This window comes from Ranitomeya variabilis, chromosome 1, assembly GCF_051348905.1.
Source record: "Ranitomeya variabilis isolate aRanVar5 chromosome 1, aRanVar5.hap1, whole genome shotgun sequence".
In the NCBI taxonomy this organism is placed as follows: domain Eukaryota; kingdom Metazoa; phylum Chordata; class Amphibia; order Anura; family Dendrobatidae; genus Ranitomeya; species Ranitomeya variabilis.
In genome coordinates, this window is record NC_135232.1 from 458,142,431 (window position 1) to 458,155,010 (window position 12,580).

Sequence of the window (12,580 nt, forward strand, 5' to 3'; positions counted from 1 at the left end):
GCGGAGCAGTGTGTGTAATGTGTGCGGAGCGGAGCTGTGTGTGTAATGTGTGCGGAGCGGAGCCGTGTGTGTAATGTGCGCGGAGCAGAGCCGTGTGTGTAATGTGTGCGGAGCAGAGCCGTGTGTGTAATGTGTGCGGAGCAGAGCCGTGTGTGTAATGTGTGCAGAGCGGAGCCGTGTGTAATGTGTGCGGAGCAGTGTGTGTGTGTGTGTGTGTGTGTGTGTGCGGAGCAGAGCCGTGTGTGTAATGTGTGCGGAGCGGAGCCGTGTGTGTAATGTGTGCGGAGCGGAGCTGTGTGTGTAATGTGTGCGGAGCGGAGCTGTGTGTAATGTGTGCAGAGCCGTGTGTGTGTGTAATGTGTGCAGAGCGGAGCCGTGTGTAATGTGTGCGGAGCAGTGTGTGTAATGTGTGCGGAGCGGAGCCGTGTGTGTAATGTGTGCGGAGCGGAGCCGTGTGTAATGTGTGCGGAGCGGAGCCGTCTGTGTAAAGTGTGCGGAGCCATGTGTAATGTGTGCGGAGCGGAGCCATGTGTGTAATGTGTGCAGAGCTGAGCCGTCTGTGTAATGTGTGCGGAGCCGTCTGTGTAATGTGTGCGGAGCGGAGCCATGTGTGTAATGTGTGCCGAGCGGAGCCGTCTGTGTAATGTGTGCGGAGCCGAGTGTGTAATGTGTGCCGAGCGGAGCCGTCTGTGTAATGTGTGCCGAGCGGAGCCGTCTGTGTAATGTGTGCGGAGCAGAGCCGTGTGTTATAAAGTATTCTAATTTACTGAGATAATGACTTTTGGGATTTCATTGGCTGTAAGCCATTATCATCAACATTAACATAAACACATGAAATAGATCACTCTGTGTGTAATGACTCTGTGTGTGATGTAATTAACGTTCTGATGATATTCTAATTGTGTGAGAAGCACCTGTACATATATACAAATTAAAGCAATTTTTTACAAATAGTGTGTATATATATATATATATATATATATATATATATATATATATATATATGTAATTCCTGCCTTCTTTCATTTACTTCATACATTGTGCCCACCATGGGGACGTAAAAGAGGGGCATTTCACAATTAAAGGATGGAACTTTCCAAAGACACAAAGATTAATGTTAACGATGTCATGATTTTTAATGATTGATTACTTGGGTCATTGATGATTACCTCTTCAATATTTGTCACAGTTGTTAATAGTAAACTCTGCAACCAATGAGTTAAATGTTCTATGGAGAAAAAAAAGACCCGTGAGGTAATAAATATATCCAGTATTTCCATTCCTATGTCTGAGGATTAGTGATGAGCGAGCCTGTAAATGGTTGTGTAAAAGATTAATAGCTGCGGAATAACAGAACGGATTCTACACGGACAGAACACAGAGGACAAGTGAGAAAAACCCGTCCCACTCTCCTGGATTATTGATACACAAGTGTGAGCAAACCCAAAATATTGCCGGGCAGCAACTATCTGTGCAGAGCCGATGCTGGAAGATTCTATCACAAGATTCCGTGATGACATCACTGGTGATGCTCGGCCATGATGACATCACTGGTGATGCTCGGCCATTGTGACATCACTGGTGATTCTCGGCCATTGTGACATCACAGCCCCTATAAATAGAAGCCGCGCAGGGTTCCGGGTGCCATTTTTGGTTCTATAGTGACGGAGAGCATTTGCAATTTCTCACTATGGCTGAATTACATCTGAACGGTTTTCAGGAACAAGCGCTATCGGAGGTTCTTATCTTCAATCGCCCTAACATTGCGCTTCTACCACCCGATGGCGTCCTCTGCTTCACTCACCGGCTGGTGGTGCAGCTAGTAAAGGATTGCCTGACTAAAAACCGACAAAATCAACTGACGTCAGAGTATCTGACAGATTTATGTCACAACATCAAGACTTTACTACAGCAGGTAAGTGGCGGACGCTCCGCACACAACTTCTCTATACTCAGAGATAATAATGGTGGGACAGAAGCTTCTTCTTTCCTCCAATATAAAACACGACGAGTCCCCAAATCCTGTATGGAGTCAGTGTATCTGCAGAGAGGAGCAGATCACACATACAATGGCCGCCAATCATCTCAGATTTTTCTTTTTTTCTTTTCTTCTTTATAGGCTGAAAAAAGTCTCAATCTGGAGACTTGGCTTATATTACAGAACTGGCCGAAAAAATCCTGCGTGTACTAGAACTTCCGGACTGCTCGTCGGACCGCCAGGTAAGCAGCGTCGGACCGGAGCACCTTGGGCCCACCAGAGAAAATCATTCTTGGGGCCCACTATGTACGGTAGCTATATAGAAATAAATACAAGACCACCAATTGTGGGGTAAAATACACTAATATCAGGGTATAATATAAGGTCGTACACTTCTTAATTATATAGCAGTGGTTGGAGTAGCCCCCTCATATAATATAAAGTAGCCCCCTCATATAATATAATGTAGCCCCCCTCATAGAATATAATATAGCCCCCTCATATAATATAATGCAGCCCCCCACATAGAATATAATGCAGCCCCCCTCATATAATATAATGTAGCCCCCCACAGAATATCATCTAGCCCCACAGTCCTACACTCTTATGGCCACTAGGACTCACTCTCTGATATATATAAACAAACACAATTCTCACCTCTCCTCCTCGTTCCCCGCTGATCCCGGCTCTGCTCCGGTATCAGCAGCTGCACTGCCATCTGCCCGACACACAGCGGGTATGCGATGAAGTCACGTCATCACACACCTTCAGTGTCAGAGGGGAATGATGGGAGATGGAGCGTGGTCTGACGCTCTCTCCTCCATTATTGCTTTTATTTGTGATGCCGATACAGTTGAATGTGGTGCACACTGGGGAGGAGTGCTGGGGCCCCGCGGGTCCCCCTGACTCACGGGCCCCATAGCAGCTGCGTGGGCTGGGGCCCTTGTGGGAGCGGGGGCCCTAGTCTGCCAGCCACGATAGGGGGCAGTGTTAGCCTCAGCCTGCGGCTAACACTGCCCGCTATTAAAGTGAAATGAATCTTCACCGCTCTCCACGCCCATGGGGGTGTGGGGTTGAGAGAAGATTCATTTCTTTTTAGCAGCGGGGACAGGCTTTAGCTGCAGCTGCCTGTCACTCACTGCTGCTCCGCTGCCATCAGGCGGGTGCCCCTGACTCACGGGCCCCATAGCAGCTGTGTGGTCTGCCGCTTTTAGCGACACGCCACTGGCTGGGGGCCCCTGGAGCAGCAGGGGCCCTAGGCAGCTGCCGGCCCTGTATGCCAGCAGGTGTCAGTGCCTGGGGCCCCCGGAGAATCCTCCAGTTCTCTGGTGGGCCAGTTGGACCCTGCCGGTAAGGAGCCATCACCTTCTAGACTCAGAGTTACAACAGGGGCATCTGTAAATGTTGGTTTCGTCCGTCCTGATTGGAGGATTTGGGGATTTAGTGAAATCTCCCTCAAATTAATTATCTCTATTATATCTATTAGGAAACACCAGAAGGCGACGACGAATATGGGGAGAATGTGACCCCGGAAATCCCTGACCCTACTAGGAGTCAGCCGGAGCCGAGCAGCGATCTGATTGCAGGTGAGCCGATCACACGACCGTCTACAAGGAATGTCCAGATATTACACAGCAGGGAATAATGGCGGATTTACTCTCTACTCCATGGAATGGGACCTGTCAGCACATGATACATATAGGAGTGGTGGGATGACGGTGTAGGACGTTCCCCCCATTATATTCAGATATTACACAGCAGGGAATAATGGCAGATTTACTCTCTACTCCATGGAATGGGGACCTGTCAGCACATGATGCATATAGGAGTGGTGGGATGACGGTGTAGGACGTTCCCCCCATTATATCCAGATATTACACAGCAGGGAATAATGGCAGATTTACTCTCTACTCCATGGAATGGGACCTGTCAGCACATGATGCATATAGGAGTGGTGGGATGACGGTGTAGGATGTTCCCCCCATTATATCCAGATATTACACAGCAGGGAATAATGGCGGATATACTCTCTACTCCATGGAATGGGAACTGTCAGCACATGATGCATATAGGAGTGGTGGGATGACGGTGTAGGACGTTCCCCCCATTATATCCAGATATTACACAGCAGGGAATAATGGCGGATTTACGCTCTACTCCATGTAATGGGACCTGTCAGCACATGATACATATAGGAGTGGTGGGATGACGGTGTAGGACGTTCCCCCCATTATATTCAGATATTACACAGCAGGGAATAATGGCAGATTTACTCTCTACTCCATGGAATGGGACCTGTCAGCACATGATACATATAGGAGTGGTGGGATGACGGTGTAGGATGTTCCCCCCATTATATCCAGATATTACACAGCAGGGAATAATGGCGGATTTACTCTCTACTCCATGGAATGGGACCTGTCAGCACATGATACATATAGGAGTGGTGGGATGACGGTGTAGGACGTTCTCCCCATTATATCCAGATATTACACAGCAGGGAATAACGGCGGATTTACTCTCTACTCCATGGAATGGGACCTGTCAGCACATGATGCATATAGGAGTGGTGGGATGACGGTGTAGGATGTTCCCCCCATTATATCCAGATATTACACAGCAGGGAATAATGGCGGATTTACTCTCTACTCCATGGAATGGGGACCTGTCAGCACATGATACATATAGGAGTGGTGGGATGACGGTGTAGGACGTCCCCCCTAATAAAAAGAATTTCTTTGCTGAAATCCAATGTGCCAGTCAGGAGAAGAGTAACGTAGAAGCCATATGCAAATAAGGATGGAAGTGCACTGGGGCGGGGAAGAAGGAATCTGAGTGCGGTGACACGCACCCAGTGCACTTCCAGGATAATTTGCATATGGCTGCTATGCTTCAGCTCTCTTCCCATCACTCACATGTGCAGTGAGGGTGGGGGCTCCTCATTCATGTGGTGATTGGGGGTCCGCCACCACTTACATTACCTTTATCTGTGGATGCGCTGTACATTCTCATACGATCCCTGACCTCACATGTATGATGGCTGACAATGATCCCTGACCTCACATGTATGATGGCTGACAATGATCCCTGACCTCACATGTATGATGGCTGACAATGATCCCTGACCTCACATGTATGATGGCTGACAATGATCCCTGACCTCACATGTATGATGGCTGACAATGATCCCTGACCTCACATGTACGATGGCTGACAATGATCCTTGACTTCACATGTACGATGGCTGACAATGATCCTTGACTTCACATGTATGATGGCTGACAATGATCCCTGACCTCTGTGTGATAATATTCCTCTGCCGCCCGGCCACAGTGACCGCACAGTAGTATTGTGTCATATGGAGTCCCATCACTTACATTATATTTACTTCTCTTCTCATAGGTTCCATCTTCCGCCGGATGTTATCATCCTGGCCGCGCGGATTATCCAGGGCTGCTCGAGCATTTCCTTGTTGCGCCTCTTGCCCTAAAACCATCTGAAAGGCAGGAAGTCCAGCAGATCCACCATCACTGCTTTTACTGATCACCTGGTATCTGACCCCGGCTGACTCCCTGACTATAATTGTGTCTATGATTCTGTTATTAATTATAAAAAAAAAAAAATGTCCTTCTATCCTATTAATTACCTGTATAGAAGGACCTTCATTATTAATTACAAAAAATAAAAAATTGTCCTTCTATCCTATTATTAATTACCTGTATAGAAGGACCTTCATTATTAATTACAAAAAAAATTAAAAATTGTCCTTCTATCCTATTAATTACCTGTATAGAAGGACCTTCATTATTAATTACAAAAAATAAAAAATTGTCCTTCTATCCTATTATTAATTACCTGTATAGAAGGACCTTCATTATTAATTACAAAAAAAATAAAAAAATTGTCCTTCTATCCTATTATTAATTACCTGTATAGAAGGACCTTCATTATTAATTACAAAAAAAAATGTCCTTCTATCCTATTATTAATTACCTGTATAGAAGGACCTTCATTATTAATTACAAATAAAAAACTGTCCTTCTATCCTATTATTAATTACCTGTATAGAAGGACCTTCATTATTAATTACAAAAAAAAAAAAAAAAATTGTTCTTCTATCCTATTATTAATTACCTGTATAGAAGGACCTTCATTATTAATTACAAAAAAAATAAAAATTGTCCTTCTATCCTATTATTAATTACCTGTATAGAAGGACCTTCATTATTAATTAGAAATAAAAAATTGTCCTTCTATCCAATTAATTACCTGTATAGAAGGACCTTCATTATTAATTGTAAAAAAAAAAAAAAATGGCCTTCTATCCTATTATTAATTACCTGTATAGAAGGACCATTATTAATTACAAAAAAAAAAAAATTGTTCTTCTATCCTATTAATTACTTGTATAGAAGGACCTTCATTATTAATTACAAAAAAAATAAAAAATTGTCCTTCTATCCTATTATTAATTACCTGTATAGAAGGACCTTCATTATTAATTGTAAAAAAAAAAAATTGTCCTTTTATCCTATTATTAATTACCTGTATAGAAGGACCTTTATTATTAATTACAAAAAAAAAAAAAAAATTGTTCTTCTATCCTATTAATTACCTGTATAGAAGGACCTTCATTATTAATTACAAAAGATAAAAAATTGTCCTTCTATCCTATTAATTACCTGTATAGAAGGACCTTAATTATTAATTACAAAAAAAATTGTCCTTCTATCCTATTACCTGTATAGAAGGACCTTCATTATTAATTACAAAAAAAATTGTCCTTCTATCCTATTATTAATTACGTGTATAGAAGGACCTTCATTATTAATTACAAAAGATAAAAAATTGTCCTTCTATCCTATTAATTACCTGTATAGAAGGACCTTCATTATTAATTACAAAAGATAAAAAATTGTCCTTCTATCCTATTAATTACCTGTATAGAAAGTCCTTCATTATTAATTACAAAAAAAAAAATAAAAAATTGTCCTTCTATCCTAATTACCTGTATAGAAGGACCTTCATTATTAATTTCAAAAAAAATAAAAAATAGTCCTTCTATCCTATTATTAATTACCTGTATAGAAGGACCTTCATTATTAATTACAAAAAAAATAAAAATTGTCCTTCTATCCTATTATTAATTACCTGTATAGAAGGACCTTCATTATTAATTACAAAAGATAAAAAATTGTCCTTCTATCCTATTATTAATTACCTGTATAGAAGGACCTTCATTATTAATTACAAAAGATAAAAAATTGTCCTTCTATCCTATTAATTACCTGTATAGAAGGACCTTAATTATTAATTACAAAAAAAATTGTCCTTCTATCCTATTATTAATTACGTGTATAGAAGGACCTTCATTATTAATTACAAAAAAATAAAAAATTGTCCTTCTATCCTATTAATTACCTGTATAGAAGGACCTTCATTATTAATTACAAAAGATAAAAAATTGTCCTTCTATCCTATTAATTACCTGTATAGAAGGACCTTCATTATTACAAAAAAAATAAAAAATTGTCCTTCTATCCTATTAATTACCTGTATAGAAGGACCTTCATTATTAATTACAAAAGATAAAAAATTGTCCTTCTATCCTATTAATTACCTGTATAGAAGGACCTTCATTATTACAAAAAAAATAAAAAATTGTCCTTCTATCCTATTAATTACCTGTATAGAAGGACCTTCATTATTAATTACAAAAGATAAAAAATAGTCCTTCTATCCTATTATTAATTACCTGTATAGAAGGACCTTCATTATTAATTACAAAAAAAATAAAAATTGTCCTTCTATCCTATTATTAATTACCTGTATAGAAGGACCTTCATTATTAATTACAAAAAAAATTGTCCTTCTATCCTATTATGAATTACCTGTATAGAAGGACCTTCATTATTAATTACAAAAAAATAAACAATGCCCTTGTATCCTATTATTAATTACCTGTATAGAAGGACCTTCATTATTAATTACAAAAAAATAAAAAATTGTCCTTCTATCCTATTAATTACCTGTATAGAAGGACCTTCATTATTACAAAAAAAATAAAAAATTGTCCTTCTATCCTATTAATTACCTGTATAGAAGGACCTTCATTATTAATTACAAAAGATAAAAAATTGTCCTTCTATCCTATTAATTACCTGTATAGAAAGTCCTTCATTATTAATTACAAAAAAAAAAAAAAAAAAATTGTCCTTCTATCCTATTATTACCTGTATAGAAGGACCTTCATTATTAATTACAAAAAAAATAAAAAATAGTCCTTCTATCCTATTATTAATTACCTGTATAGAAGGACCTTCATTATTAATTACAAAAAAAATAAAAATTGTCCTTCTTTCCTATTATTAATTACCTGTATAGAAGGACCTTCATTATTAATTACAAAAAAAATTGTCCTTCTATCCTATTATTAATTACCTGTATAGAAGGACCTTCATTATTAATTATAAAAAATAAAAAATTGTCCTTCTATCCTATTATTAATTACCTGTATAGAAGGCCCTTTATTATTAATTACAAAATAAATAAAAAAATTGTCCTTCTATCCTATTAATTACCTGTATAGAAGGACCTTCATTATTATTTACAAAATAAATAAAAAATTGTTCTTCTATCCTATTATTAATTACCTGTATAGAAGGACCTTCATTATTAATTACAAATAAAAAATTGTCCTTCTATCCTATTAATTACCTGTATAGAAGGACCTTCATTATTAATTACAAAAAAAATAAAAAATTGTCCTTCTATCCTATTAATTACCTGTATAGAAGGACCTTCATTATTAATTACAAAAAAAATTGTCCTTCTATCCAATTAATTACCTGTATAGAAGGACCTTCATTATTAATTGTAAAAAAAAAAAAAATTGGCCTTCTATCCTATTATTAATTACCTGTATAGAAGGCCCTTTATTATTAATTACAAAAAAAATAAAAAATTGTTCTTCTATCCTATAATTAATTACCTGTATAGAAGGCCCTTCATTATTAATTACAAAAAAAAATAAAAAATTGTTCTTCTATCCTATTATTAATTACCTGTATAGAAGGACCTTTATTATTAATTACAAAACAAAATAAAAAATTGTCCTTCTATCCTATTATTAATTACCTGTATAGAAGGACCTTCATTATTAATTACAAAAAAAATTGTCCTTCTATCCTATTATTAATTACCTGTATAGAAGGACCTTCATTATTAATTACAAAAAAATAAAAAATGTCCTTGTATCCTATTATTAATTACCTGTATAGAAGGACCTTCATTATTAATTGTAAAAAAAAAATTGTCCTTCTATCCTATTATTAATTACCTGTATAGAGGGACCTTCATTATTAATTACAAAAAAAAATAAAAAAATTGTCCTTCTATCCTATTACTAATTACCTGTATAGAAGGACCTTTATTATTAATTACAAAAAAAATAAAAAATTGTCCTTCTATCCTATTATTAATTACCTGTATAGAAGGACCTTCATTATTAATTACAAAAAAAAATAAAAATTGTCCTTCTATCCTATTAATTACCTGTATAGAAGGACCTTCATTATTAATTACAAAAAATAGAAAATTGTCCTTCTATCCTATTATTAATTACCTGTATAGAAGGACCTTTATTATTAATTGTAAAAAAAAAAAAAAAAAAATTGTCCTTCTATCCTATTATTAATTACCTGTATAGAAGGACCTTCATTATTAATTACAAAAAAAATAAAAAATTGTCCTTCTATCCTATTATTAATTACCTGTATAGAAGGCCCTTCATTATTACAAAAAAAAAAAAAAATGTCCTTCTATCCTATTATTAATTACCTGTATAGGACCTTTATTATTAATTACAAAAAAAATAAAATATTGTCCTTCTATCCTATTATTAATTACCTGTATAGAAGGACCTTCATTATTAATTGTAAAAAAAAATAAAAAAAAATTGTCCTTCTATCCTATTAATTACCTGTATAGAAGGACCTTCATTATTAATTGTAAAAAAAAAAATTGTCCTTCTATCCTATTATTAATTACCTGTATAGAAGGACCTTTATTATTAATTACAAAAAAAAATAAAAAATTGTCCTTCTATCCTATTATTAATTACCTGTATAGAAGGACCTTTATTATTAATTACAAAAAAAAATAAAAAATTGTCCTTCTATCCTATTATGAATTACCTGTATAGAAGGACCTTCATTATTAATTACAAAAAAAATATAAAAAATTGTCCTTCTATCCTATTATTAATTACCTGTATAGAAGGACCTTCATTATTAATTGTAAAAAATAAAAAATTGTCCTTCTATCCTATTATTAATTACCTGTATAGAAGGCCCTTCATTATTAATTACAAAAAAAAATAAAAAATTGTCCTTCTATCCTATTAATTACCTGTATAGAAGGACCTTCATTATTAATTTAAAAAAAAAAATAAATTGTCCTTCTATCCTATTAATTACCTGTATAGAAGGACCTTCATTATTAATTACAAAAATAAAAATTGTCCTTCTATCCTGTTAATTACCTGTATAGAAGGACCTTCATTATTAATTACAAAAAAATAAAAAATTGTCCTTCTATCCTATTATTAATTACCTGTATAGAAGGACCTTCATTATTAATCACAAAAAAAAATAAAAAATTGTTCTTCTATCCTATTATTAATTACCTGTATAGAAGGTCCTTCATTATTAATTATAAAAAAAATAAAAAATTGTCCTTCTATCCTATTAATTACCTGTATAGAAGGACCTTCATTATTAATTATAAAAAATAAAAAATTGTCCTTCTATCCTATTATTAATTACCTGTATAGAAGGCCCTTCATTATTAATTACAAAAAAAATAAAAAATTGTCCTTCTATCCTATTAATTACCTGTATAGAAGGACCTTCATTATTAATTACAAATAAAAAATTGTCCTTCTATCCTATTATTAATTACATGTATAGAAGGACCTTCATTATTAATTACAAAAAAAATAAAAAATTGTCCTTCTATCCTATTATTAATTACCTGTATAGAAGGACCTTCATTATTAATTACAAAAAAAATTGTCCTTCTATCCAATTAATTACCTGTATAGAAGGACCTTTATTATTAATTACAAAAAAAATAAAAAATTGTTCTTCTATCCTATAATTAATTACCTGTATAGAAGGCCCTTCATTATTAATTACAAAAAAAAATAAAAAATTGTCCTTCTATCCTATTATTAATTACCTGTATAGAAGGACCTTCATTATTAATTACAAAAAAAATAAAAAATTGTCCTTCTATCCTATTATTAATTACCTGTATAGAAGGACCTTCATTATTAATTACAAAAAAAATTAAAAATTGTCCTTCTATCCTATTAATTACCTGTATAGAAGGACCTTCATTATTAATTACAAAAAATAAAAAATTGTCCTTCTATCCTATTAATTACCTGTATAGAAGGACCTTTATTATTAATTACAAAAAAAATAAAAAATTGTTCTTCTATCCTATAATTAATTACCTGTATAGAAGGCCCTTCATTATTAATTACAAAAAAAAATAAAAAATTGTTCTTCTATCCTATTATTAATTACCTGTATAGAAGGACCATTATTATTAATTACAAAAAAAAAAAAAAAATTGTCCTTCTATCCTATTAATTACCTGTATAGAAGGACCTTCATTATTAAATTACAAAAAAAATAAAAAATTGTCCTTCTATCCTATTATTAATTACCTGTATAGAAGGACCTTCATTATTAATTACAAAAAAAATTAAAAATTGTCCTTCTATCCTATTAATTACCTGTATAGAAGGACCTTCATTATTAATTACAAAAAATAGAAAATTGTCCTTCTATCCTATTAATTACCTGTATAGAAGGACCTTTATTATTAATTACAAAAAAAATAAAAAATTGTTCTTCTATCCTATTATTAATTACCTGTATAGAAGGACCTTTATTATTAATTACAAAAAAAAATAAAAAATTGTCCTTCTATCCTATTATTAATTACCTGTATAGAAGGACCTTCATTATTAATTACAAAAAAAATTGTCCTTCTATCCTATTATTAATTACCTGTATAGAAGGACCTTCATTATTAATTACAAAAAAATAAAAAATGTCCTTGTATCCTATTATTAATTACCTGTATAGAAGGACCTTCATTATTAATTGTAAAAAAAAAATTGTCCTTCTATCCTATTATTAATTACCTGTATAGAGGGACCTTCATTATTAATTACAAAAAAAATTAAAAAAATTGTCCTTCTATCCTATTATTAATTACCTGTATAGAAGGACCTTTATTATTAATTACAAAAAAAATAAAAAATTGTCCTTCTATCCTATTATTAATTACCTGTATAGAAGGACCTTCATTATTAATTACAAAAAAAAATAAAAATTGTCCTTCTATCCTATTAATTACCTGTATAGAAGGACCTTCATTATTAATTACAAAAAATAGAAAATTGTCCTTCTATCCTATTATTAATTACCTGTATAGAAGGACCTTTATTATTAATTGTAAAAAAAAAAAAAAAAAATTGTCCTTCTATCCTATTAATTACCTGTATAGAAGGACCTTCATTATTAA

The 12,580-nt window shown here is 34.2% G+C and overlaps 1 long non-coding RNA gene across 1 annotated transcript; it reads left to right on the top strand.

Moving 5' to 3' along the window:
* The first annotated feature begins 980 nt into the window (after positions 1-980).
* Positions 981-5,928, top strand: LOC143781887 (uncharacterized). Its single transcript, XR_013216869.1, has 4 exons — positions 981-1,915; positions 2,120-2,220; positions 3,465-3,564; positions 5,381-5,928. It is a non-coding gene; the product is annotated as an uncharacterized LOC143781887 (long non-coding RNA).
* Positions 5,929-12,580: the final 6,652 nt, after the last annotated feature.